The sequence below is a fragment of the Dasypus novemcinctus genome, chromosome 7, assembly GCF_030445035.2.
Source record: "Dasypus novemcinctus isolate mDasNov1 chromosome 7, mDasNov1.1.hap2, whole genome shotgun sequence".
Lineage (NCBI taxonomy): Eukaryota > Metazoa > Chordata > Mammalia > Cingulata > Dasypodidae > Dasypus > Dasypus novemcinctus.
This window is the reverse complement of record NC_080679.1, coordinates 91,481,529-91,507,040: the sequence shown is the minus strand read 5'-3', so window position 1 is coordinate 91,507,040 and position 25,512 is coordinate 91,481,529. Positions and strand designations below refer to the sequence as shown.

The 25,512-nt window shown below is 45.4% G+C and overlaps 1 protein-coding gene and 1 long non-coding RNA gene across 3 annotated transcripts in view; one reads left to right on the top strand and one right to left on the bottom strand.

Moving 5' to 3' along the window:
* ACVR1 (activin A receptor type 1) overlaps positions 1 to 20,742 on the bottom strand; it is a 143,190-nt gene extending 122,448 nt beyond the window's left edge. The window contains exon 1 of the mRNA XM_004449134.4: positions 19,997 to 20,742. The gene's annotated coding sequence lies outside the window, so the exon portion shown is untranslated. The remainder of the gene's footprint in view (positions 1 to 19,996) is intronic.
* Positions 20,743 to 20,752: 10 nt separating this feature from the next.
* Positions 20,753 to 24,652, top strand: LOC111759372 (uncharacterized). Of its 2 annotated transcripts, none has more exons than XR_011649274.1 (2): positions 20,753 to 20,921; positions 21,548 to 24,652. It is a non-coding gene; the product is annotated as an uncharacterized lncRNA (long non-coding RNA). The 2 variants fall into 2 exon arrangements; XR_002793377.3 differs by having other exon boundaries at positions 20,810 to 20,933.
* Positions 24,653 to 25,512: the final 860 nt, after the last annotated feature.

The window sequence follows — 25,512 nt, the reverse complement described above, 5'->3', positions numbered from 1 at the left end:
GCATTTACGTGAAAAAGCTGAACCAACCCAAATAAAATTAAGCAAATAGTCAGATGTACGGTAGGTAAGCAGAAACCATGTCCAATTCACTTCCTTGGCCCGGCTCTCTCCTGGTTTTAGCACAGAAAGGCCCACATGCCGGGATACCTCTCGGTACCAGGCAAACCCACATAGGTGGTTACCATACTCTCAGATAAGGCAGAGGGCCTGGTCTGAGAAACAGTGCTATCCACTATCCCTGGGGTGTGAAGAGTTGGGAAACTACAAAGGCTTTCACAGTGGAATAAATTTGGAAGACACCAGGGGTATCCCAGGATAAATGAGTAAGTTAATGGTTTTCCTCAATGCCAGCTTCTGAGAACTTCCCATGTCTGACAGATGGCTAGCTATAAAGTCCTGCATTTCTCAAAATTGTTTGTAGACACTCTTTCTATGGAGCACTTTATGCTTGAGGTACAAAAAACATTCTTGGTAATGAATGTTACCAAGATGAATACCTCAAAATAATTTTTCAGAAAACACAAATTTGATAAGGTTACTTCCCCATTTTCAACCCTACGCTTAAAAGACAAAGTTCAAACTCCTTAGCAGGTGTTCTGTCTGCTTTTCTAGTTCTCTCACCTTTTACCCCTTCTTCCTAGCGTTATAGCCCAGTGCTTCTCAAACTTTTACAAGCATTCTAATCACCTGGGGATATTTTTGCATTGCAGAGTCTGACTCAATAGGACAGGGCTTGGGATGCGGCATGTCTAGGGATGCAAGTTCCCAAAGCATGCTTAACACTGCTGGTCACAGCAAGGCTCTAGTCCCATTCTTTTTTTTTTTTAGTTCCCCCAAAGGATTCTGTCTTCCTGTAAGCCTCTGGGCCTGAAAGGCCCCTCTCCCACCTGGCACCTTCCTATTTAACCTTCAATAGTTTCAAGAACAGTTTCAAGGATGGCCTCTAATACCCTCTCAAACAGAACTTCATTTTACTCTCCCTGTTCTAGTGTTTCACCCCATTATAGTTCAGCTATTTATTTTTCTGCCTCCCCCAGTCTGAGCTCTCTGGCAGCCTTTTCGTCTTTATATCCCAGTGCCTGGCACAAAGTAGCTGCTCGATAAATCTATACTGAAGAGTGGTCCCACAAAAGATACAAGGCATGAAGTTTGTCTTGGAGCTTAGAAAATGAGGGTGTTATGCAAAATAAAGCCTGTGGTTTGGACTTACGCTGTTGGGGACCAGGAAGAGAAACAAGCAGGATCTATGTTAGCATCGCAGAGTCAAATCACGAAGGAAAGTCATCCTGTACTTTTTAGCACTATATAAAAACTGAATTTCCCAGGTTTCTTGAAAACTAAATCCAGGTTATTTTCTGATTAACACGTAACAGCCTAAAATTGCGGCGGCTTGCTCGGTCGGTAGAGGTGGGGTCTGGCTGCGGACGAGGGGTCGGTCCAGCTCTGGACGAGGGGTCGGTCCCGCTTGGGACGAGGGGTCGGTCCCACTTGGGACGAGGGGTCGGTCCGGCAGCAGACGAGGGATCGGTCTCACAAGGGGTTGCGCGGTTCGGCTGACGGGGTCGCCCGGCGAAGCCGGCGACGAAGGGGTCGCCCGGCGAAGCAGGCGACGAAGGGGTCGCCCGGAGAAGCAGGCGACGAACTGGGGACAAGGGAGGCCAGGCCCTTGTCGGGGGCTCTCAGGACTGGAGGGCGCACGGCAGAAGAACTACCGCGGAGACAAGGTAAACACACAAGTCCACTTTACTGAGGGAGAGGCAACAGTTTTATAGGGGCTGGGGAAGGCTGATTGGTCGAAGCCACACCCTGTTCTGATTGGTTGCCGGCGAAAGGTCAGTGGGCGGTACGGTACTGGACGGGGGAGGGGTGGTGGTTAGGGATTGGCTGTCGCTGTTGCTGGGGGAAGGGGCAGGGTTTAGGGATTGGTGGCTGCTGTTGCTGGGGTGGAGGGCAGACTTGAGTTTCCCGCCCACGCCTGGCTGTTGCTGCTGTTGGGGGAAGGGAAAAGGGCGGGCTGGATTTTTCCGCCCACACCTGGCTGTTGCTGCTGTCGGGGGAGGGGAAAAGGGCGGGCTGGATTTTTCCGCCCACACCTGGCTGTTGCTGCTGTCGGGGGAGGGGAAAAGGGCAGACTGGAATTTTCTGCCCTGCGCCTGCGCAGGGAGAAGGAAGAAGAAGGGTGCCGCCCCACAAGGCATCGGATGGCGCCATCTGGGAGGAGGGGCGGCCGTGGAAGCATGGCTGCCGAGAAGGGGAGACCCGAGGGCACTCTGCGCCCATGCCGAGCTTCCTTCAGGGGTGGCGGTGAGTCCGCCGACATGGAAGGAGAAAGCCATCCAGCGATTCTCCCAGACCGCCGTGGATCGTATGAGGTAGCCAAGGCTCAGGTAGCAGCAATGTTGCATGAGAGAAGTCCCAAGGTGAGAAGAGAGGAGGGGGTAGGGCTGTGGTAGGATTACTTCAGACGTGCAAGCGCACGCTCCCGAGAAATCCAAGGCTCCTCTTAATCATAGCGGGTCGGTATAAGCCCCCGACATGGAAGGAGAAAGCCATCCAGCGATTCTCCCAGACCGCCGTGGATCATATGAGGTAGCCAAGGCTCAGGTAGCAGCAATGTTGCACGAGAGAAGTCCCATGGTGAGAAGAGGGGGGGGGGGGGGGGCGCCAGGTTATGGAGTGAGGCTGTGGTGGAGTTGCCTTGCCCCACGTTGTGCTGTGGTGGGGTTGCTTTGCCCCACGTTGGGCGCCTGCTTCTCCGGGCGACCCCTTCGTCGCCTGCTTCTCCGGGCGACCCCTTCGTCGCCTGCTTCGCCGGGCGACCCCTTCGTCGCCGGCTTCGCCGGGCGACCCCGTCAGCCGAACCGCGCAACCCCTTGTGAGACCGATCCCTCGTCTGCTGCCAGACCGACCCCTCGTCCCAAGTGGGACCGACCCCTCGTCCCAAGCGGGACCGACCCCTCGTCCAGAGCTGGACCGACCCCTCGTCCGCAGCCAGACCCCACCTCTACCGACCGAGCAAGCCGTCGCAGTTGGCGCCCAACGTGGGGCAAGGCAACCCCACCACAGCCTCACTCCATAACCTGGCGGCCCCTCCCTCCTCTCTTCTCACCGTGGGTCTTCTCTCGTGCAACATTGCTGCTACCTGAGCCTTGGCTACCTCATACGATCCACGGCGGTCTGGGAGAATCGCTGGATGGCTTTCTCCTTCCATGTCGGGGGTTTATACCGACCCGCTATGATTAAGAGGAGCCTTGGATTTCTTGGGAGCGCGCGCTTGCACGTCTGAAGTAATCCTACCACAGCCCTACGCCCTCCTCTCTTCTCACCGTGGGACTTCTCTCGTGCAACATTGCTGCTACCTGAGCCTTGGCGACCTCATACGATCCACGGCGGTCTGGGAGAATCGCTGGATGGCTTTCTCCTTCCATGTCGGGGGCTTATACCGACCCGCTATGATTAAGAGGCGCCAATAAAACTCTCAGGAGCACGTGCCTGAGCACCTCCACCCCTGCCTTCACCTCTGCCTCCTCCCTTCTGCGCTTGCTCCCCTTTGCCTTGCTCCACTACTCGTCGTCCCGCCCTCCCCTCGTCGGGGCCTTCTCTTGGCCCGCGACCACCGTCGGAGCCCCACCGGCTCCGACCCCTCGTCTCACCGCGCACCTCGGCTCCCATCGCCGCGCTCTCAAGGTAAGGGCCCCTTTTCTTATCGGCTCCAAAAGGCCATTAGCAATGGGTAACATCCTATCTGCTAAGCAAGCCCCACAAGTTCGGGCCCTCGCCGGTCTCCTAGACACTCACCGGTGTAAGATCTCTTTCAAACAGCTTCAAGTATATTGGGACCTTCTTCTCCCCTTTAATCCGTGGCTTACCACGTGTCAGCTTTGGGACCCGGACACCTATACTCGCCTTATAGATAGGGTCACTTTTGCTGTGGAGCAGGAAGGTAAAAGATTCCCTCCTGGCTTATTACAGGCAACATGAAGTCCAGAAGAAATCTTGAAGGGTATAATCTATGATATGCTATATAAAAAAGGATTTAAAAGCAGCTATACCAAGAAAGTAAGAATTATGAGCCAACTGTAAATAAATTATATATTTCTGTTAATGTGTTGTAATTGTTCTGTGTTTGTCTGTCTGTTCGTTCAATGTCAACGTATATTGTGATACCTCCGGATGGTAAATATAAATTACTAGAAATCTTTAAAAGAGCTCTATTCAAATGGCCAAAAATTAAATAAGCGCTTATATTAATACTTAAGTTTATTATATTAATACATAAGTTTAAATGTTAATAAGATATCTACAATTAAAAAAAAATTGTAAGTCTTAATTAACAAAATTAACTGTATGTCTTCATAAAAAGTTGTTCTTGCCTAGATTAAAATGAATAACTTATTTTTCTTCACAGGATAATATAAAGAATGTAAAACTTATATGAATATTAAAAAGGTTAAAAGTTTGTAAAAATGCTAACGGAAATGTAATAAGTTTTGCAAAAAGACGTATTTTGTGCTAAAGTAAGATGGCTAATTTTTCATAAACTCTTGAAATTTAATTTGCATGCGGCAAGTGTAAAAGGTATTGTGATAACTTTACGTAAGGGAATGTGTTCTGTAAGGATAAAATTTATCTTCAATAGTTTACATTAAGGTATTAAATGGCTAATTCCAAAAGGTCATTCTTAAATATATATATATAAAACTAAATTGATGATAATAATAATAAAAGGTAATTTTATAACAGGAAAGATTAACAGCAACCAAGCTCCCCTGCCAACTTGCTTTTAGGAAACGGTTTCTAATATTGCGTGCTACTAAGTATTTAAAGAAAAGTTATTCTTAAGGAAACAGAAGATGATTTTGTCTTTGCAGCCATTGTCTATTTAGCAACACCCCTCGCTATAGGCCTAGCCACTGTTGCGCCGGACGATTGAAACCTTAAACAAAGACTCCTCCTCACTGTCATCTTCCTATCTATCGTTACTATATTTACTGCCCTCATTCTCCTTCGTTTATAAAGCAGTCTCCTACAAACCACAAAGCTTCTGTCTTAAACATACCATTCTCAACCCTATCCTCTAAATGATCTTCTCACTTCCCCCACAGCCTTTAATACTCTATTTCTTTCTCATAACCTTTGCTTTCTTGATAATATTTTCCACCATCTGTCTAGCCACTACCACCCCAGAAGATTGTAACCACGGCCCCCCATGCCGCCATCGCTCTCAAGCAGCTCCAGCCCCACGAAACGGCCCGCAACCTGCTTTCCCCGGCCTGCGGCCTGCTTTCTAGCATCTAATAACGTTTCTGCTTTTAACAGCTCCCCATACTTCTGCGGCGCTTCCTCCTGTCTCGACCTCACTCCTCTTCTCAGCCATCCAAAGCGTCCTTTCTTGTCCCCCGCCCCCCTCCTTTTTTCACTTGAACCCCTATTGCGTTGCAGATTGGGCCGCCCCATGTCGGCCCGCCCCATTAACATCGGCCTCTCTCGCGCCCATGAAGACTTTGGCCTTCTTATTGTCCTCGCCTACGTCTCCACCACTCCCGACGCTGCCGCCACCACCGTCGCTGGTGCCCTGACGCGACTTGTCCTCACCGCTGCGATCCTCCAGACCATCACACAGTCTGCCTCTACCGCTCTTCGCCGCCAAGAAGAGATCAACTACCTGTAACGCGCTGTCATCCTGGACTTTTAACAAGCAGATGGACCTTATAGCCACCGAGATCAACAAGAATTGGACATTGGCTACCCTTGCTTGCAATGGCAAGATACTGCCCCCCAAATTGTACATTTGTATCCCCGTCATACTCACCTCCCTCTTCAGCCCCGCTTCCCTCATTGCTTACTGCCTCTTGGGCCTCAGCTACTTGTTGCTGCTGCCATCCTGGCCCTTATTTGAAAAGAAGGGGGAAATGCGGTCACCCCTCGGGCTGAAGTGTGGTTTGCTGGCCTGGCAGGGGAGCGGCCGCGGTAGGCCTAATTCCGCTGCCCCCATAATAGGGTGGTTGGTCGGACTCACCGCCACCCCTGAAGGAAGCTCGGCATGGGCGCAGAGTGCCCTCGGGTCTCCCCTTCTCGGCAGCCATGCTTCCACGGCCGCCCCTCCTCCCAGATGGCGCCATCCGATGCCTTGTGGGGCGGCACCCTTCTTCTTCCTTCTCCCTGCGCAGGCGCAGGGCAGAAAATTCCAGTCTGCCCTTTTCCCCTCCCCCGACAGCAGCAACAGCCAGGTGTGGGCGGAAAAATCCAGCCCGCCCTTTTCCCCTCCCCCGACAGCAGCAACAGCCAGGTGTGGGCGGAAAAATCCAGCCCGCCCTTTTCCCTTCCCCCAACAGCAGCAACAGCCAGGCGTGGGCGGGAAACTCAAGTCTGCCCTCCACCCCAGCAACAGCAGCCACCAATCCCTAAACCCTGCCCCTTCCCCCAGCAACAGCGACAGCCAATCCCTAACCACCACCCCTCCCCCGTCCAGTACCGTACCGCCCACTGACCTTTCGCCGGCAACCAATCAGAACAGGGTGTGGCTTCGACCAATCAGCCTTCCCCAGCCCCTATAAAACTGTTGCCTCTCCCTCAGTAAAGTGGACTTGCGTGTTTACCTTGTCTCCGCGGTAGTTCTTCTGCCGTGCGCCCTCCAGTCCTGAGAGCCCCCGACAAGGGCCTGGCCTCCCTTGTCCCCAGTTCGTCGCCTGCTTCTCCGGGCGACCCCTTCGTCGCCGGCTTCGCCGGGCGACCCCGTCAGCCGAACCGCGCAACCCCTTGTGAGACCGATCCCTCGTCTGCTGCCGGACCGACCCCTCGTCCCAAGTGGGACCGACCCCTCGTCCCAAGCGGGACCGACCCCTCGTCCAGAGCTGGACCGACCCCTCGTCCGCAGCCAGACCCCACCTCTACCGACCGAGCAAGCCGCCGCATAAAATCACCTGGTGCAGTGGGAAAGGAGCCACCATTTGACCTCTAAATCTGTGTTCATCTACTTTAAGGAGAATCCTTCCAACAATTCTAAGTTTCAACAAGCCTTTGTGAAAAGAGTACTCTAGCAGGTTACATGTAGTCACAGCCATCAAACTCATAGGCAATGTATCACACTTGAGAGCATTTGAAAATGTGTCAACAATTATAATTAGACACTTGTACTAGATCTAATATACTTTCACTATCTTTTAACTCCAGCTGATGTGAAATTAAAACCAGTTTCTTAAAAGTGCAACTCTCAGATCATAATTCAATTCTAAAGTAGTTATAAAACCTGTCGCACTCCAGAAATACAGTACATTTTACTCAAGAGGAGAAAGGCCATGATTTATAATACATCATTTTAGGTAATACATAAATCCTTTACTGCTGACAGGGTAAAATACATCATCAAGGTGACACATTGGGAAACAGGTGTGGCTCAGGCAACTGGGCTCCTGCCTACCACATAGGAGGAGGTCGCTGGTTCAGATCCCAGTGCCTCCTAAAGAAGACAGCAAGCTGGTGTAATGGGCAGGGGTGGCAAGCTGACACAAGAGACACAAGAAGGAAAAACATAATGAGAAACACAACCAAGCAGGGAGAAGAGGCTCCCAGTGCCTCCTAAAGAAGACAGGAGCTGACAGGACAGGGAGGCGTGGTGAGCTGACACAACAGATGACACTCAGCAAGAGATGCCTGGAGGAAAGACAATGAAAGACAAAACAAAGCAGGGAGCAAGGTGGCTCAAGCAATTAGACACCCCCCTCCCACATCAGAGGTCCCAGGTTCAGCTCCCAGTGCATCCTAAAGAAACAAGAAAGACAAACAGACACAGCAAGTGAAAAACAAGGGGGTGGTAAGAAATAAATAAATAACATAAATCTTTTAAAAAATAAAGGTGACATACTCTCCAATATTTACTTTGCTCATTTGCATTTAAAGATTTTCTCTCTAAAAGTATGCAGGACCCACAGCCCAGAGATGATAACTGGAATATTTGAGTTTATTTCCAACTAGTCTTTTTCTCTACATTGATACAGATATAACTACAAACCTGGACATAGTCCCTATTCTTTTTCCCACAGCTCAGAAGTCAAGGGGCAGAAGAAGATAGACAGGTAACCAAAAGATACAACTACAAATCGTGAGAAGTATTATGAAAGAAATTAATTCCAGGGAAGCAGATTTGGCTCAACTGATAGAGCATCCACCTACCATATGGGAGGTCCAGGGTTCAAACCTAGGGCCTCCTGACCCATGTGATGAGCTCGCCCATGAGCAGTGCTGATGCATGCAAGGAGTGCCATGCCACCCAGGGGTGTCCCTGTATAGGGGAGCCCCACGCGCAAGGAGTGTGGAGAGCCACCCCGCAGCCTGCCCAGGAGTGGTACCACACACACACAGAGCTAAGGCAGCAAGATGATGCAACCGAAAAAAGAGACATAGATTCCTGGTGCTGCTGACAAGAATACAAGCAGACACAGAAGAACATACAGAGAATGGACACAGAGAACAGACAACTGGGGGGGGGGGGAATAAATAAAAAATAAATCTTAAAAAAAAGAATTCCAATCTTTGGCCCTTAACCCACAGATAGATCAGAAATATATATGAATATATATGCACAGATATGTAAGCTACAGAAAAGAAAGGCTCTAACTAGATGGGATAGTCAGAAAATACATGTATGAGAGGGTGACCTTTAAGGTGAGTTCTGTTCCTGAAAACTCATCTAAAATAATATTTTAGTGGTTATATAATATTCTATTTTATGGATATATATATATAATACACACACACACTTAACTACTATTGTAAAATGTTTAAATTGTTAATCTTGTAGACAAATTGTTTTGTTTTGTTTTGTTTTGCCCTCTGAGAACTGGATGAATAAACCTGTACATTTTTAAATAAATTGCCAGTGGGAAAACAATCATTGTCAGCATTTGAAGTGCTTCTTCCAGCCCTGTTTCCTGTCCACTGGGTGGTTTGGTTTGGTTTGGTTTGGTTTGGTTTGGTTTGGTGCGTCTCTTTGCCATGCTACCTGTACATTTTTAAAAAGAGAAAGATTTTTAAATAAGTAACCAAGGGCTCAGAATATTTTCCAGGAAAATTACATTTATGTTAGCAGTCCCTAATTTCCAAGTCTTTCAAATGAAAAACCCAAATATGTTGCTTAACTTGGGGGGAGTCAATTAAAAAGGAAAAACCACAGTACAAAGTATATAAATATCCACCAGGAAATCCACAGTCATCTTCTTATACTGTACTGGTTAAATACCTAGAAATTTCCAGTAATCCCAGATTTTACCTCCCTCATATTACAAAATACAGCAAAAGCTTTCTGCTCTGGTCTGCTACAAAGGCATAAATAAAATGTTGCCATTTCTTAACACTATCACATGCCTACTGCTTTTTCTAAAGCTATTATAAAAATAAGATTTTTTCCATAAGTCTGAAAAACCACTGCCTTTATTCTTGATCAATAAGAAAAAGCTGACATGTATGTTTCTTGGTCACTAAATGCCTACTTACCGCTCACTATATTAAAGAAGAAAAAAAAAAGATAATCAGCCATATCAGCTCTGCTTTTAACATAAAGCACAAACCAGACATGATGCTTTAAAACAATCCAAGTAAAGCTGTGCTTAGCAATACTTGCAAAACTCATGGTTCTTCACGGACTCAAACTTACACAGGGAAAAAAATAAATAAAGGTCCATTTACCAGAAAGACTGAAAAGAAAGATCAAGAAAGAGAAAGAGAGGAACTGAAAGAAAAAGAATGAAGAAATTACTAAATTGGAAATGGCTCTGGAAATTGCTGAGTCCCTGCCCTTCTTCATATATGAGCAAAGGAAAGCATGAAAAAAAGGGGTAAGAAAATGGCTTCCGTGGACCACATAGATTACACCAAAGAACAGAATAGTATTTGAGTCTTATGGGTGATTGGTTCTCTCATTCCCACCATGCCACATTGCTTCAGAAATATAACTCAAAAATCCAACTGTACCAAAATTTAAAATGCAAATACCTTTTGATTCAGCAACTCCAATCCCTGATAATCTTCCTATAGTTAAACATACACCCATGTGTTTTTAAAGATAATCATTGCAACACTATAATATATAATGTTGCTAACAAGTACAAGACTAAATAAATTATGGCACATCTACACAATGGAATACCATTCAAAAGAATGAGGCAACTCTGTTCATGCTACTCGAAAAACATTTCCAAGACACATTAAGTGAAAAAAGCCAGGTACAGAACTGAAATGTGTACAACACGGAACAATATACACGCATACACATATACGTATATATCTGTCAACACGAAGACTATCACTAGAAGGATACAGTTTGTTTGTTTTTTAAATTTTTTGTTGTTGTTTAAGTACCAGGGCAGGGATTTGAACTCCGGACTTCATGAGTGGGAAGCTGGTACTCAGCTCAACCACAGAGCAACATCAGCAACCCTAAGCTGGCCTTCTTGTTTGTTCTGCTTGTTGTTTGTGTTTTTGTTTTTGTTTTTAAAGGCGAACCCAGGACCTCCCGTGTGGGAAGAAGGCACTCAACTGCTTGAGCCACATCTACTCCCTCCTTTTTTGAGGCTCTCCTTGTGTGCTTTTTGTTTTTGTTTTTTAAAAGATTTCTTTTACTTGTTTATTTCTCCCCATCCCTTTGTTGTTTGCACCTGCTGTGTCTGTTAGTCTTCCTTGTTTCTTTAGGAGGCACCAGGAACCAAACTGTTGCGCCACCTCCATTCTCGGCTTTGCTGTGGCTCTCACTGGGTTTTTCTTCTTGTGTCTCTTGTTGTGTCATCTTGTTGCATCAGCTCACTGTGCCTGCTTGCTGTCTTCTTTAGGAAGCACTGGGAACCAAACCAGGGAACCACCATGTGGTAGGCAGGAGCTCAATCCCTTGGCCACATCCACTACCCAAGACAATTTTAATGATAGCTTGTCTTCAGTAACCAAAAATAGAGGGCTGATTGGTAAAAGTTACTTTGCATCATATATCCTTCTCATAATTCAAATTTTGTATTATGCACATGTATTCCTTTCAAAAACAAATAAAAATTCATAGTTAAAATTATCTGAATTCTAAGGAAAATTTATAGGAACACTTATTAATGTGCACATTTAATAAAATTAAGCAACCCATGACTTAAAAATAAAAAACATCCATTTTTTTTCTTTAAGTAAGAGTTTTATGGCCCCAAAGGGAGACTGAAACGTCTGGGACAAAACCTCTATGAAAACAAAAAGAAATGCCCTTCTGGAAGACTTCCATGCACAGCACCCACCGTAGAGAAAAATCTACCTCTCCTAAGTTTAGAATGTCCTGGAACAATAGACCTTTAGGGATCAAAAGGGAACTAAGTAGAGGGAGAGGAGTTGAGATGGACTAGGTGATTAAGAAACAATGAGTTGGAAGGAATCCTAAACAAACTGCCAAGATAAGACAAGGGGGAAAAAACTTTCATTTTGAATTTGAAAAGGACATTCCATTCTAAACAAGGTAAAGGCAAGAATAAATCTCAAGGAGAGTCTCTGCTCTGGCATTTTTCCCCCCACCTCAGGGATATAACAGCCTCTTTTCTCAAGGCTTATCATACAAATTTCATTGTTAGAATTGTTTCACCTAAATAGGAGGAAACAAACATTACAGGTGTCACCCATCAAAGAGTGCATCTGCCTTTAATTCTATGAGCAGATGTTTATCAGTTCCCAAGTTCAAAAGTTGAAGAACTGTTATTTTACTTCTTTATTAGGATAAGCATTTGATTTATTTGCAAGATAGAGTACTTACCCCAAATATGTCAATAACAGACTTTGAACTGTTTGTAAGCAGGTTCCTATTCTTTCTGACCTCAGCTCTCTGATTCCTATTTCCCGAAGGGGTCTCTCCCCAGGCACCATCATCTTCTTCTAAGGAAACAGAACCTCAACCCCAATAACCCACCCCGTCCTAAACCAGTTCCCCTTGCTGACCTTCTGTTTTCTTTTAAAATCAGCACCATTCTCCCAGTCATCCAAGTTCCAAATGTCAGACATTTGCCCCACCCCCACCCCCACCCATCAAAGCCAAAACACCAATTCCCTCTACTCATTTGCTCCTAACTGCTGGTCACCCCCCCCCCCCCCCCCCCCCGCCCCAATACTCCACTAATCATCGTACTACAGAGTTTGGATCACACTTCTTCCTCTCTTGGTGGCCAAGGGAAGGCTGTTTTCATAGAAGTCTCAAACTCACAGGCAGATCCAGGGGTTGGCATATAGGAGTGAGGCAGGTTGGGAGTGAAAAACAAACAAGGAAGAAAAAACAAACACCAACACAAGAATAAACAACAAAAAGCAACTGATGCCAGGACTCAGTATCTGGAAGAAAGCAGGATGAGCTGGGGCAGTAGCAAACACATCACACAAGTCCCCGGGGATGACACAATCCCAAGAAGCTTTGGCGAGTTCCTGTCAAGCAGGAACAGGGGCCTCCGTACTGCCAGAGCTTTCAATCATGCAAAAGCAGCTCACTCCCCTTTTTAATTGTTGGAGATCATTTCAAAAATATTTTAAATACAGTGTCAAACAGAACACAACTCTGAGCCCGGGAGCCACCAGTTTTTCAGCTCTGCTATAGAGCGTGATGACATGGGAATTAACTGCCTGGGTTCCTGTTCAGGTGTGTGACTTTGGACGTGTTCCACCTCCTGGCTGAGCCTTAGTTTCTCCTCTGTAAGGTGGGAACAATGAGAGTAGGTACCTATAGAGTGGGTATAAAGATTAAAAGGGATAATGCAAGTAAGGGGCCAGATCCGGGCCTGCTTTATACGTATTACCTTACTGTGGTTATAATGGAGTTATGTCCAACTGAAACCTTCAGCCTAGGTGTCAAAGTAAAGCAAAATCAGGCTTGAAATCTCAACGTTTTCTCCTGTGACACTGACTTTAATGTACTCTATTCAGCCAGGTCATTTCACAAAACGTTTTTACCATATAGAGTTGGCAAAAAAAAAAAAAAAAAATTAGGTGAGGAGGTGTGCAATATAACCGTCTCATCAGTGTTGGCCATTCTACTCAGTAACTTTGCCCCTGGAATGAGTGCATAACAGGAGACCTGAATCTGCAGGGGCTGCAGGCCTCTCCGAGATGCTACATCTCTGGATACTGATCCTGACCTGAGTGATTAAAAGCATGTGCAATCATGTTTTGTACAACTTGGCTCTTAAATGAAAGACAATTACCTCATATTTACTTGTCCCTTTCTTCTTTTTGGAATGTTGCCTTATTCTACAACTTGCACACAAAGAGATACCTCTCAAAATGATAGCATCAAAATGGTACCTCTTTCAAAGGGCAGCCAAAACAACTACTTCCTCGAAGGCAGGAAGGTTTTCGTGAGAAAGACAATGTCAAGGATGGCTGCTGCCTCTGACTAAGATCTTACATCTTTGAGTGCAAAAGCGACACAATCCACCTCCCTTTGTGTTTCTTCCCTGTCTCCCCCCATTCTTCTGCCACAGGACCTCGGTAACTACTCCTGCCTTCCCTTATGACTGAGAGTCACCATCCCATTCAAATACAATCTAAATAAACAGGGAGTTAAATGTCTCCTACCTCCAGTTTAAATTAATTAGCCCTACCTGTGATGCTGATTGGGATCAAGTTGATGATGATGCACTCTTGAAGCTGGTCCAAAGCATGTATTAGTTACTTTAATCTGATTTGGAGAAACAAGCAAAGACCCTCCCTATACAGAGAAAAGAACTGGGTAGAATGGGGGAAGGTTCCATTGCTAATTCCAATTAGCAAATGTTCAATAAGCAAATGAAAGCTAATTTCCACAATACCTAGAATAGTTTTTTCAAATTGCTGGTTAGGACCCATTAGCAGGTTGTGAAATCAATTTAGTACATAGAGACCAGAATTTTTTTTTTAATGAGAACTGAATGGAAATTAGGGAGCATTATAGTACTGTTCTGTAAAACTTGTAAGTCAGCTGTATTTTTAAAACGTGTATGTGTGTATGTACTGGAAGTAAAAAATGTTTTAAAAATACTGAAGTTGAATGTTTGATGTTTATATGTAGTAATCTCTGAGGACTGAGATTTTCCATTTTTGTTCCTAGGCCATACTCATCAAGTAAAATAATATTTGCTCTTGCCACCTGTTTTTTTTACAACAGTTCAGGTCTTCAAGTTCAAAAATGCATATGAAAAATAACATTTGGCATGCTTGTCCTTTACCATTTTCCTTATTCCCAAAAAGGTAGATAAAGGGTGACTCTAGGTAATCATCTACCTTTTTCTTCCTACTGATTGTTCCTCCACAGTCTTTCTATGTTGTGTAAGGCTCTAACATCAGGGCAAGAGTTACAAGCCCAAAGCCTCAGCTTCCTTGCAGGCATCTGACTATAAGCACTAACCTACCACTGAAAGAGAGGAGTTAAGCCCATTATCTTTTCACCAGGTATGTAGCACTAGCGGTCAAAAGCCACACTAAATGCAAAATTTGGTATAAAACATCCTCAGGAAAGGACCCAATTCAATAACCCTCAAGCTTTAAGTCCTTTCACTAGGCTTTCCAAATGTTCTCCTCCACCTACCCACACTACTCCAGAATGCTTTTTCTCGGGTTCTTCTTACTGTACATCTTTCTCGCGAAACTCATTATTATTTTTTCAGGTTCGATTGATAATTCTTCCGTACTTGGCTAAGAAAGACACAAAAAATGGAGCAATCTACTTTGGATTCCATCCTTTTCCAAAGAGGTCATCCACATTTCTACCTCGCACAAGAACGCCACCCACCACCTTGTGCTTTGCCAACCCCCTGGGAACACAGACAACAGGAGAAAGTCAGTGTAAAGTAGGCAATTCACTGAGGGTTTTGAGTCCCTGCCCATGGACAGGTTAAAACAGTATTCCTGCTCTGATGGATATAAAAAGTTAATAGGATATTCTTCCCCAAAAGGAGGCAAGTCATCCGTATTACAAAAACACAAAATGAAGCAAATACCAAAAGAACACAATGTTTGTTGAAGTAAGTACTAGTTACAACATGAAGCATAAAAAGGAGTATCAAAAACAGTTCTTCTACCTAGTATCCTTCTCATCCCTGGTTCCCAAATTTATCTTTAAGGACCGTTGTGTCTGGGATCATCTCTGAAACTGGCTCCCTGATTCCCTAGAGGTCAGGGTTAGTCTGCTCCCCTAACAAGCGACCATCCATTCTCTCAGCAATTAAAAAACAATTTATTGACTGTGTGGTCTGGGACGGACATTGTATTAGGTGTCATAGACACACAAAAGATGAATAAGACACAGTCCCTGCCCTCAAGCAGCCCAGTGAGCAAAAAATATGAAGTTTACATGGGTGAAGGAGAATGAATTGTGCAGAACCACTAAAAGGAGGAATGAATAACTTGAAGTCTTTGCCCTCAAAGAGATCAATCGAGCCCTAGAATGAGTAGTGAGTATGATAATATGCCAGAAGAACGTCAAAAGGCAAAATCCAGGAAGCATTCTTGCCTGCCATGAGACTACTCTGAGCCCTGAAGGATTTGTGTCACCTCAAAAGGGGGGGGGGGGGAGGGCACTCAATGGAACCAGCACAGTCAAGGCTGGGCCTCATGACTGGAGATGCAGCTACCCAATGTCAGGACCCCTGGGCTAAAATTGACCAGCTCACCCCCCACTTCAGCCCTCAAAAAACAACTTTCACCTACTTGCATGAGCCTCCACAAAATTTATTTTCCCAGTCGCAGATATAGAGGCCAAATACCCAGAGTAAACAATGAAGCAACACTAATGGGCAAAGTGGAATGTTGGTCAGACTGAAAACCAAAAATTAAACAATTGTCCAGGGGAGGCTCTGGAAAACAAAGCTCTCACAGATCACACAAGAGCCATTAACCAAGTTCAGGTTTTCAGAAGTGCCTCTAAGAGCACAGGAATATTCAATGGTACAGTAGGTTTGGATACTGGGGGCAGAGGACAGGGGACAAGGAGCGTATTTGTTTTAGCTCTGAAAAGGAAACTGCTGGGTCTCATTACTTAATTTTGGAAGTGTAACTTTAAAACTCCAAAGCAAGCAAAACTACCTCCTCCCACCTGAACCAAAGGCCGCGTGATATGCCAACCACACCAACTTGATGGAGTGCTTTCAAAAAAAGTCTTTAATTTGAATGCTTTTTGGAACAGACAAATCTTGGTTTGGAACTTCTGGTTCTCACACTAGAAGGGTAAACCAAAGGAGTCTATGGCCAATCGCTACAAAAGCGTTAACTCTACAGTTTTTGGTTCTGAGAGCTGGATTAGCCACAGGAGAAAAAAAAAAAAAAAAAACACCATTTTTACTCCAAGAGATCAAAGAAGGTATTTTGTACCAGGAAACCCAATTTGAAGTCCTCATTTCCAGGAATAAAGCCACAGTGCCCAATACTTGCTTGGGAAAATAAAACAGGAGACTGTGGATTCCAATTAAAATCTCTGATGGCTTTATTTCTCAGCCTCACCAGTTTAATGTTGCTGACGTGTGACCCAGGCACCTTCTCTACCTTAAATACTGGCTTCCCAATCTGCAGGGTCACAATTTACCACCGGGTTAAAAAACGAAAGCATTTAAACTTTTGTCCCACTCCCATTACTGGATGTATAACACGAGGTGATGCTAAGGCTGGCTTCAGCCCAGTCCCACTATCCCCGAACTGCAGTCAGGAGACCACACCGCAGCCCAGCTACTATTTTAGCCACAATTCTGGAAATAAGGTGGAAATAGGACAAAATAAATCTTATTCAGGAATGACAATAACCAGCTTAAAGTCACCACCTGGAGTCTTGTCAATCAGCTAATAATTACTGTGAGCCTACTTCATAAAAGGCACCAAGCTGAGTCTACGGTTAGTGTGTTCCAGTGAATTACTCTCCAATAACAATTACGTTAATGTTTATGTATATAATTTTCTTTATCTTTTTATCACAAAACTAAAATCTTATCATGAATGTAGGTTATACAGCCTAAAAATAAAAACACCCATGAATCCATTACCCAATCCCTCACCTAACCTACCTCCTCTACCCTTATCCCAGGCCCCCTCCCACATGCACACACACACCAGGTAATCATTATCCTGAATCGGGTTTCAGTACCATTATGAATGCATTTTTATTATTATCTCCTATTTCTGGCAAGTGAATTGGCTTTCCAAAAATGAAAGACATACTGTTTCCTCTTATAAGATGTATTTAAGTTTTTTTAAAAAAGCGAATTGTTTCTTTAAAGAAAAACATTAATTAATAGACTGAGATTTAGCTATGGCAAAACCCATGGAGACAGTAGATGAACGAATGAAATTTGGTAAACACTGGTGAAAGTGGCTGGAAACATGGGTTCCAGAGGCCCACAGACCTCAGTCCAAATCCCCCACTCTATCACCGAGAAGCTTTAGAGCTTTGGGCAACTACCTTAAGTTTGCCAAGTCTCAAGCGCTTATTGTGAAACGGATAAAGTAATCATAAACATAGGGTTGTTGTGAGAATGTAATGAAAAAATACCAGTAAAGAGCTAAGCACTCTGCCTGCCATATCCCCAGAACCCCCAAATCATCCTGTTATTAAATTCACTCAAAAAATATCAAAGGGTTTGCCACCAACGATAATTTATTTCTCTAAAATTCCTAACAACTTGTGCATTAGATCTCTTCACGTTAAAAAAAAAAAAAATCAAAGATACAGAGATCCAACAGCCAACCAAGTCACACGACAGTTTCCAGTCCCAGCTCTTCATTGCTCAAAGTACTGTATCAAGCATTGACTCCATCTCCATCGCTTGACCTTCAACAGCAGGATCATTTTTCAAATCTACTTCTGTACTTCCCTCCCACCGAGGCCCCAAGGCTGAACTACTCCAAACCACCCTGAGAATTACCTAGAAGCCTATCATGAGCATCCCAGAACTAATTCAGTCCAATCCAAGGTAAAAAGAGTAGTATAGCCTCTACTTCTTTGGCTTAATCGTTATTAGCTATGCTTCGGGCATGCACACCTCAAGAAAATTTGGTAACAAAAACCATTACAATGCTGACCGAATTAAACCCACCACTTCTGAAATTGATTACATTCTTGACTGCACAGCATACATCTTCACTCTTTACTTCCTTAATATTCTTTCAAATTACTCAAGACTTAGCAAGAAACTTAGATTCAAATGATCCCTCTCACCCAAAGTGCTAAAGTTATAAAACTACCACCTCAATCAAGTTTTAACACCACTCTTTCCATTTCAAGTGAAACTCACCAACAGAGCTGGAAAAGGAAAGCAAGACCTAGTCTATACCTGGCACAGTCCCTAATCTTTTACATCTATCCAAAATTTATTTCAACATCAATTCACCTCCTTTGCGTATTTGCATAAGGGGTGATACTAGAATACTCTTTTCCAACACACAATAAGATCAACTTAAGACCTATACTGCAGCTTCAAAAGACTTCTATTTTTAATACTAGAACAGAAAATAAAAATAATTGAGTCACAAGAAAGTGATTTGGTCTTAGAAGACAAGACTGACAATCCATCCACTACCCAGGGCGAAGATAACATCTTGACCCTTGTCCCAGTCAATGAAATGGGCGAGGCCCTTATTTCCTACCGAAGCTGTCTGTCTGCGCCACTGTAGAGCTTGAGGCAAAGACAGTGTCTGAGGTCAGCACAAGTCTAGTGTCTGCTGGCTCCCCAAGCTGGGCCCCCTGCCAACAACCCACCTCCAGAGACCAGTGCCAGAACATACTATAATGTTTCCATTTAAGGCCCGCCATTTGGATCAGCCCATCTCTAAAATTTCTTACCACCACCTTTCCAGGAAGAATTTTTTTGGGGGAAACGGGAGGTGGTGTCTATTTTTGCCACTGCCTTCCTTCAAGCTGTCAAAGCAGCCTAAATCTCTGGGATGAGATTCTTCCAAACCACTCAATTATGTTTTCAATTCAAGAGCCGCTTAAAAAAAAAAAAAAAATTTATGGGACCAGCCCTTTCTCCCATCATCTAATACATATCACGCACTTCTCAAAAAAGAAAAGTCAGTAAAATTAACAAATTCATTTTATTACTTTGCTCTCTCTCTCCAAGCCAAATTAATGACTTTTTAACGAAGACTTTTCTTCTAGTAAATGGAGTTATTTTCTTCCCTAATGTAGCTTTCTCCACAGCTTCTCTCCCATGCAAGGGTAAAAGAAAACTCCGGGGTAAAAGAAAAGGACGGGGGTGGAGGTATATCTGGCACAGACTGGAATGAGCTGAGTCGGTCTAGAACCCCGCGGAAGTTAATTGAAGCCAGTGACCCCAGATGCACACACACCTCTCCCAGTGCGCCCGAGGTTCTAGCCTCACTGTTTTGGTTACAGTGTTGAAGGAAGGGTTTTAAACTTGGCAAAGTAATGTGCAACATCTGTAACCACATTTGCCTTCTGGGGATCGGAGGATGAATTCCACATTCCTGGCTTTGAAGCTTTTTGAAACTGCATCTAGGAAGAACCGAGGGAGGGTGGGAGTTGAGCAGAGTTTATTGGCTGTCTCTCCTGCAGAAAATTCCTCTTGGAAAAGACGGATATTTTGAGGGTGGGGGTGATTCACCCATCTCTACCCTCTTCCAAGCTCAGCTGGAAGGTGAGCGCCGAGGCCAGACAGCCGAGATCGATTTACAAGTCAGAGGCGCACACCCTAAAGGAGTTGAACACACACTCACACACACGCACGCACGCGCACACGCACATCCCCATGCAAATCAGGGACCCCCACTACATGCTTCTGCCTTCTCCTGTATCCCACCCAGCAGTTCAGGCCCAGAGCAAGGCAATTTGGCACCGTCGCGGCTTCCCCCACCGAGAGTTGGTCAAGCTTGGGGGAGAAAGGAATGAAAGCAATGGGGGAGGCACCGCAGACGCCCACCCTCCCACCCCCAATCCCTGCCCCTTCTCCCATTCAGCTCGCTCCTCCCTCCGTCCTCCCGGCTTCGGGCGGCGCGGCCGGCGACCTCCCCTCACCTCTGGTCCCGCGGCGGCCGGGAGCTGAGCCGGGGAAGGCGGAGAACCAGCCAGCCGGGCGCTGCAGGTCCGCGCGGGGCGGGGCGGTGCAGCCGGCGAGGGAGCCCGGAACTCTGCGGGGCCAAGGGCGGGCGGCCGGAGCCCGAGCGGCAGCTGCAGCTGAGGGGTGCGTGGGGCTAGGGGCTCTTCCCAGCCCTCCGCCCGCCGCGGCTAGCCAAGGAGCAGGCTTGCAGCGACAGAGGCAGCAGCGGCAGCCACCCCGGGGAAAGAGACGGCGGAGGGAGGGGAGGCGGGGTGAAGAGGAGGAGGAGGAGGAGGAGGAAGGGGAGGAGGGCGGGCGGAATAAACTTCCCGAGGCGCAGAGGCTCGGGCTGGGAAGACAGGCGAGGGAGGGGCGGGCAAACGGGGCAGAGGCTTGCCCTGGGGGTGGAGGGTGGGAAGGCGTTGGAGGAGACGGTCACAGAGAGTAGAAAAGTTCCCCCAGCGCGGAGGGGGAGGCTGCGGCGGCGGCGGCGGCGGCGGCTGCAAAGAGCAGGAGCCGGAGCGGGAGGAGGAGGAGGAAGTGGCTGCGGAGCGCTCGGCCAATGAGTGTCTGGAGCTGTGATTAACCAGGCAGCAACACATCATTTCCTCCCGGCGCGGATCCAGAGAGCCGGGAGGGAGAGCGAAGGCGCGGGGCGGGGCCGTCCCCGCGCCCCCTGCAGGCGCCCCGCCGGGGGCGAGCCTGGCGAGCCCCGCCGAGTCCCGCCGAGCCCCGCCGAGGCTGGCCGCGCCGACTGCGGCGCGCCCGCCCTGTCTGGCCAGCTGGCCGCCAGGAGGCTGAGAGTGCGCCACCCGCGGGGCTCCTCCGAGGCGGGGTGGCGGCGGGGCAGGCCCGAGCCAGGCCCCCGCGGCCGGGGTGGGAGGAGGAGAGGCCGCGGCGCGGGTGAGTGCCCAGGTAGGCGCGGGCGGGCAGGCGGGGCCGTCTGGACAGCTCCCGGGGCGCGCGCGGCGGGAAGGCTGGCGGGCTGCCTCCCAGGCCCCAGGACTGCGGGTGGCTCGCAGCTGGGCTTCTGATTGTCAGACTTAGGCTGGATTTTCAGAGAGAAGCCTCAGCATTCTCCTCCAGGCTATTACTGAGCTACCTTCAAATCCCCTACCACTTTACTCATTTCCTCGCAAGGTCTGGGGTTATGCAAGAGCTTGCCATTTTCGCAGTCGGGCTCCTTGGTCATAAAAATATGCATGGGGGGAGGGCTTCTGCAGAAATCTAGCTCTGTCCTATGCGCCATTGGAGTTTTCACAGTGGCAGGGAAGAACCATTCCCCGCCGCAGAGAGGTTGACAGCCTCGGTCCTTAGATACACAAAAACATCCCAGTGTGCTAATATTATCCGGAGCATCAAAAAGGCATGCAAAGATCAGATTTTGCAAGATGCCTGCCGAATGTAAGGAAGGCGCCAGGCCATTTTCTCTGCCCTTTAGAAGCTTATAAGATACAGTCCTATCACAAAGCAAAATAAAAGCATGAAACCAATAAATGGGAATATCATAAAGTATTTTATCTCTACAGGTTCATTCATGCAGCAGTCACTTACTGGGTGACTGGTGTACTGAACAAGGTTACCAAGGAAATGGAAGATCTGGTCCCTGCAGGTCAGGAGTTTACGATCTAATTAGGAACAAAAGGCATACGTACAGAAAACAACTAGAAAATAGTCTCTGAGGATTATATAAACGAGAGCACTGGAGAAGGATGGGGGCATTTTTTTCATATGGGCTAGAGGTTTGTACCTACATCACTGTTGGGGAACAGGAGAGGAAAGTTCAGGTCAAATCAAGGCAAGAGAGCCTATATGAATCCACTCTTTGGAACAAGAGAACAGGGACATCAGTGTCACTTGGCTACACTGTCTGCCACTCAACAACTGTGTGACCTTGGGCATGTTTTTAACCTCTCAATGCAGAGAATAAAGCCCATCTCATGAAGGGGTTGTATGGTTCAAACGAGATTATGTACATGTAAAAACTTTTCAAACTGCTGTGTAAGTGTTCCTCCAGCCTGTACTTCTAAAGCATCCTCATTTTAAAAATTGGCCTCTTGGCGGCGGACTTGGCCCAGTGGTTAGGGCTTCCGTCTGCCACATGGGAGGTCCGGTGAACCCCGAACCTCCTTGACCCGAGTGCAGCTGGCCCATGCGTGGTGCTGATGGCGGCAGGGCGTGCCCGGCCACGGAGGGTGTCGCCAGCGCGGGGGAGCCCCCTGCGCAAGGAGTTCGCCCGGCGGGGGGAGCCGCCCAGGAATGGCGCCGCTGGCTGGGAGAGTCGCAGCGAGATGATGCAACATGCGGAAACACAGATTCCCGTGCTGCTGACAGCAACAGAAGCGGACAAAGAAGACGTGGCAAATGGAACAGAACACAGACTACCGGGGTGAGGGGGGAGGGGAGAGAAATAAGTCTTAAAAAAAAAATTGGCCTTTTGTTAACTTGCATTAAAGTACCCACTAGATTGTAAGCTCCGTGAGGACAGGGACCAGGTATAGGAGTGTTCACTATGTATGACCATGCCTAGAAGAGTGCCTGGCACGTGTGGGTTTTCAATAAAGGGTTGCTGAGTAAGAGAATAAATGATCTAATGAATACTGTTATGCTTTTAACTGTTCCTTCGGTAATGGTCTTATTGTGTGTTTATTCAGTAGTGCTCAATGCAAAACCCTCTAACTCAACTCCTATGACTAACTTGTATTCCAGGAGACCTTCTGGAAAGATACTGGGTATTTGTGGCCTTGTAGCATAGTTTATGTGTATGTGCACACGTCCATGCACATGTAAAACAAAAAGGTCCACAGGAATGATACACCCTCTAGCTTAGACATCTTAAAGCAGGTTTTCTCAATCTCCACAGTGTTGAAATTTGGGGCTGCCTGATTCTTTGTTGTGAGGGGCTCTCCTGTTCATTGTAAGATGTTTTGCAGCATCCTTGGCCTCTACCCACTAGAGGCTAATAGCACATATGCTGCCACCACCACTGATAGGACAACCAAAAATATTTCCAGACATTGTCAAATGTCTCCTGAAGGGCAAAACTCACCCCTTTTGCTAACCACTGCCTTTACCCAAGATCTAATCCATTGATTTAACTCTGGTGGAAAATCACACCAGTAAGTACATTGGAAGAAATAAATGTTCTGTTTTCCTCAGATCTCCTCAACTGTATGTTTCAAGGAGCGTGACTCTTGTTAATTAATTGCCTGCTGCATTGTGAATTGGCATCTCCTCTGTTTTCTACATATCCTCCTTCTTTACGCCCAGATCAACATGTTCATTTCTAAAAGTCAACAGCTTTCAAAAACTATTAAGGAACAGAGTCTTGAACAACCTAAGGCTGCTGCATATTTGCCTATAAAATTTGGGGAATTCATTACATAAAATTTTGCAGAAAACTTCACTACTTATAGTTAAGATCTTGAAACATTAACAACACTACTCTGCACTCAAAATTGTAAGGGGTATGGGATAGAAATTGTAATTTTTGAAAAGTATTTCACTTAAAATTTCATTTGCTACATATAGTGATTCTTTTTCATCTTGAAGCCATTTCTTTTTAGTTCCTGAGTGAGTTCTCATTTCATAATGGAATAACAGAACAGAACCTGTAAAACAAAACTCACCTTAGTTATACATATCAACTTGCAGAAGCAAATTCTTTAGGATATTGGTAGAATGGTTAAGAACTGATGGCACTGATGAAAATCTTTGTGGTTTAATGTGCTACAGTTCAATCTCTAAAGATTTCTTGAAGAAGAACAAAAAAAGATTAATGTTTGAAGGAATGAACAAATTCTGATAACGTTTAACTGTCCCTTCACTAAAATTGCCCTGTGGAACAAAAAAATAAACAAAAAACTTGCTTTTGACAGGCAGTATTACCATGTTCACAATTTGAGCAGGTTTTTTTTTCACAAAACAATGTCATCCATCTCATTAAATTAATAAAGTAAATTTGAAGCAGTGGTTTTACGGTTTTGTTTTGTTTTTTTGAGGTACCAGGATTAGGGATTGAACCCATGACCTCCTATGTAGGAAGCAGGCACTCAACCACTTGAACAGTATCTGCTTCTCAAATATTTAGGGTTTTTTTGTTTGTTTATTTGTTTTTTGTTTTGAGCTACTGGGGACCAGGGATTGAACCCAGGACCTCCCATGTGGGAAGGAGGCATTCAACCACTTGAGCCATAGCAGCTCCCCACTCATATTTAGTTTTGATTTCATGGTTGTGTAATAATTACAAGAATTATAGAGATCAGTTTTGATCTAGTTTACTAATTGGTCACATTTACATTTAGCACTGAAGAATGTATGGGTATCAAAATTGCTTAGAAAATGTTTTGAGGGTTAGATGAAGTTTATTACTGTAAAGCGATTCTCCCATTTCTGTTTTAATAGATGGGACCAGAAAACATATTCTAGAGTCTCCATGTTCTCTATAAAATCCATGAAGTTTATTCTTGTACTTCAATTGCAATGGTTTTAAAAGAGATTAATACCATGTATATTCTACATTCTATGAATGTCTACCTTGCAACCATGATTCCTTTGTCCTTTTTTTTAATATGTACCAATAAGTACATGGAGTTATTCAAGTGACATTTTAATAAAAATAATTTAAGGCCTCATTGAGAGTCCATAGAAATTTTTTTCTTTTAAAGGTGTCTATACATTATTCAAGTGTGTAAAATACTGGACCAGCCGCCTCATAATTATTCTTGGAGAATGATGAATTAAAAGGCCCTGAGGTCTGAAATTTAGTCCTAATACTGAGGGCCCTATATTATGTTCTACAGATATATGTGACCAGATCAGAATAGTAGGGGGTGGAAGAGAAAATCAGAGGCTGAAAGAGTCACAAAAACCTGCCAGGTCTGACACCCTTTTTTTCCAAAAGGTAGAGATATTACAACATTCAGGACAAACATTTGTTTATCTTCAACTTAAACTTTCTCAGGTATATCAATGACTCATTAATTGTACAGTTCATAAAAGAGTTTATTAACCACCTGCCATATTCAAGGAACTGTGGGAGTTACAAGGGAGTCTTCTAAATGTCTCCTGTTGCATCTAAATGGAAAATTAATCCAGCCACCCCTAGCACAGCAGGTTACCTGTAAACTAATGTGGGACTTTGGACCAACCATATGATAAAGGAGGTCTTATAAAATCATTGCAGAAGGGAAAGATGATTCATTAAATGATGTTGAGACAATTGTAAAAACTTCTGTTAGTATCACCCCTCACACCATTCCTGAAAATATTAACAGAAGGAATAAAGAGTTCAATATTTTTAAAAAATAACTCAGTAAATAAAGGTAAATAAAGATGAGAAGTATTTTCTAAATAAAAGCTACCAAAGCCATAAACAAAAGGATTGGTTTGCTTGACTATGTCAAACTTTTTCCCTAAAGTATTTTTAGGGGAAATTCAGACAAATTAAAGGGTGAGAAAAACCAAGTGGAGAAAATATTTACAATATATATAT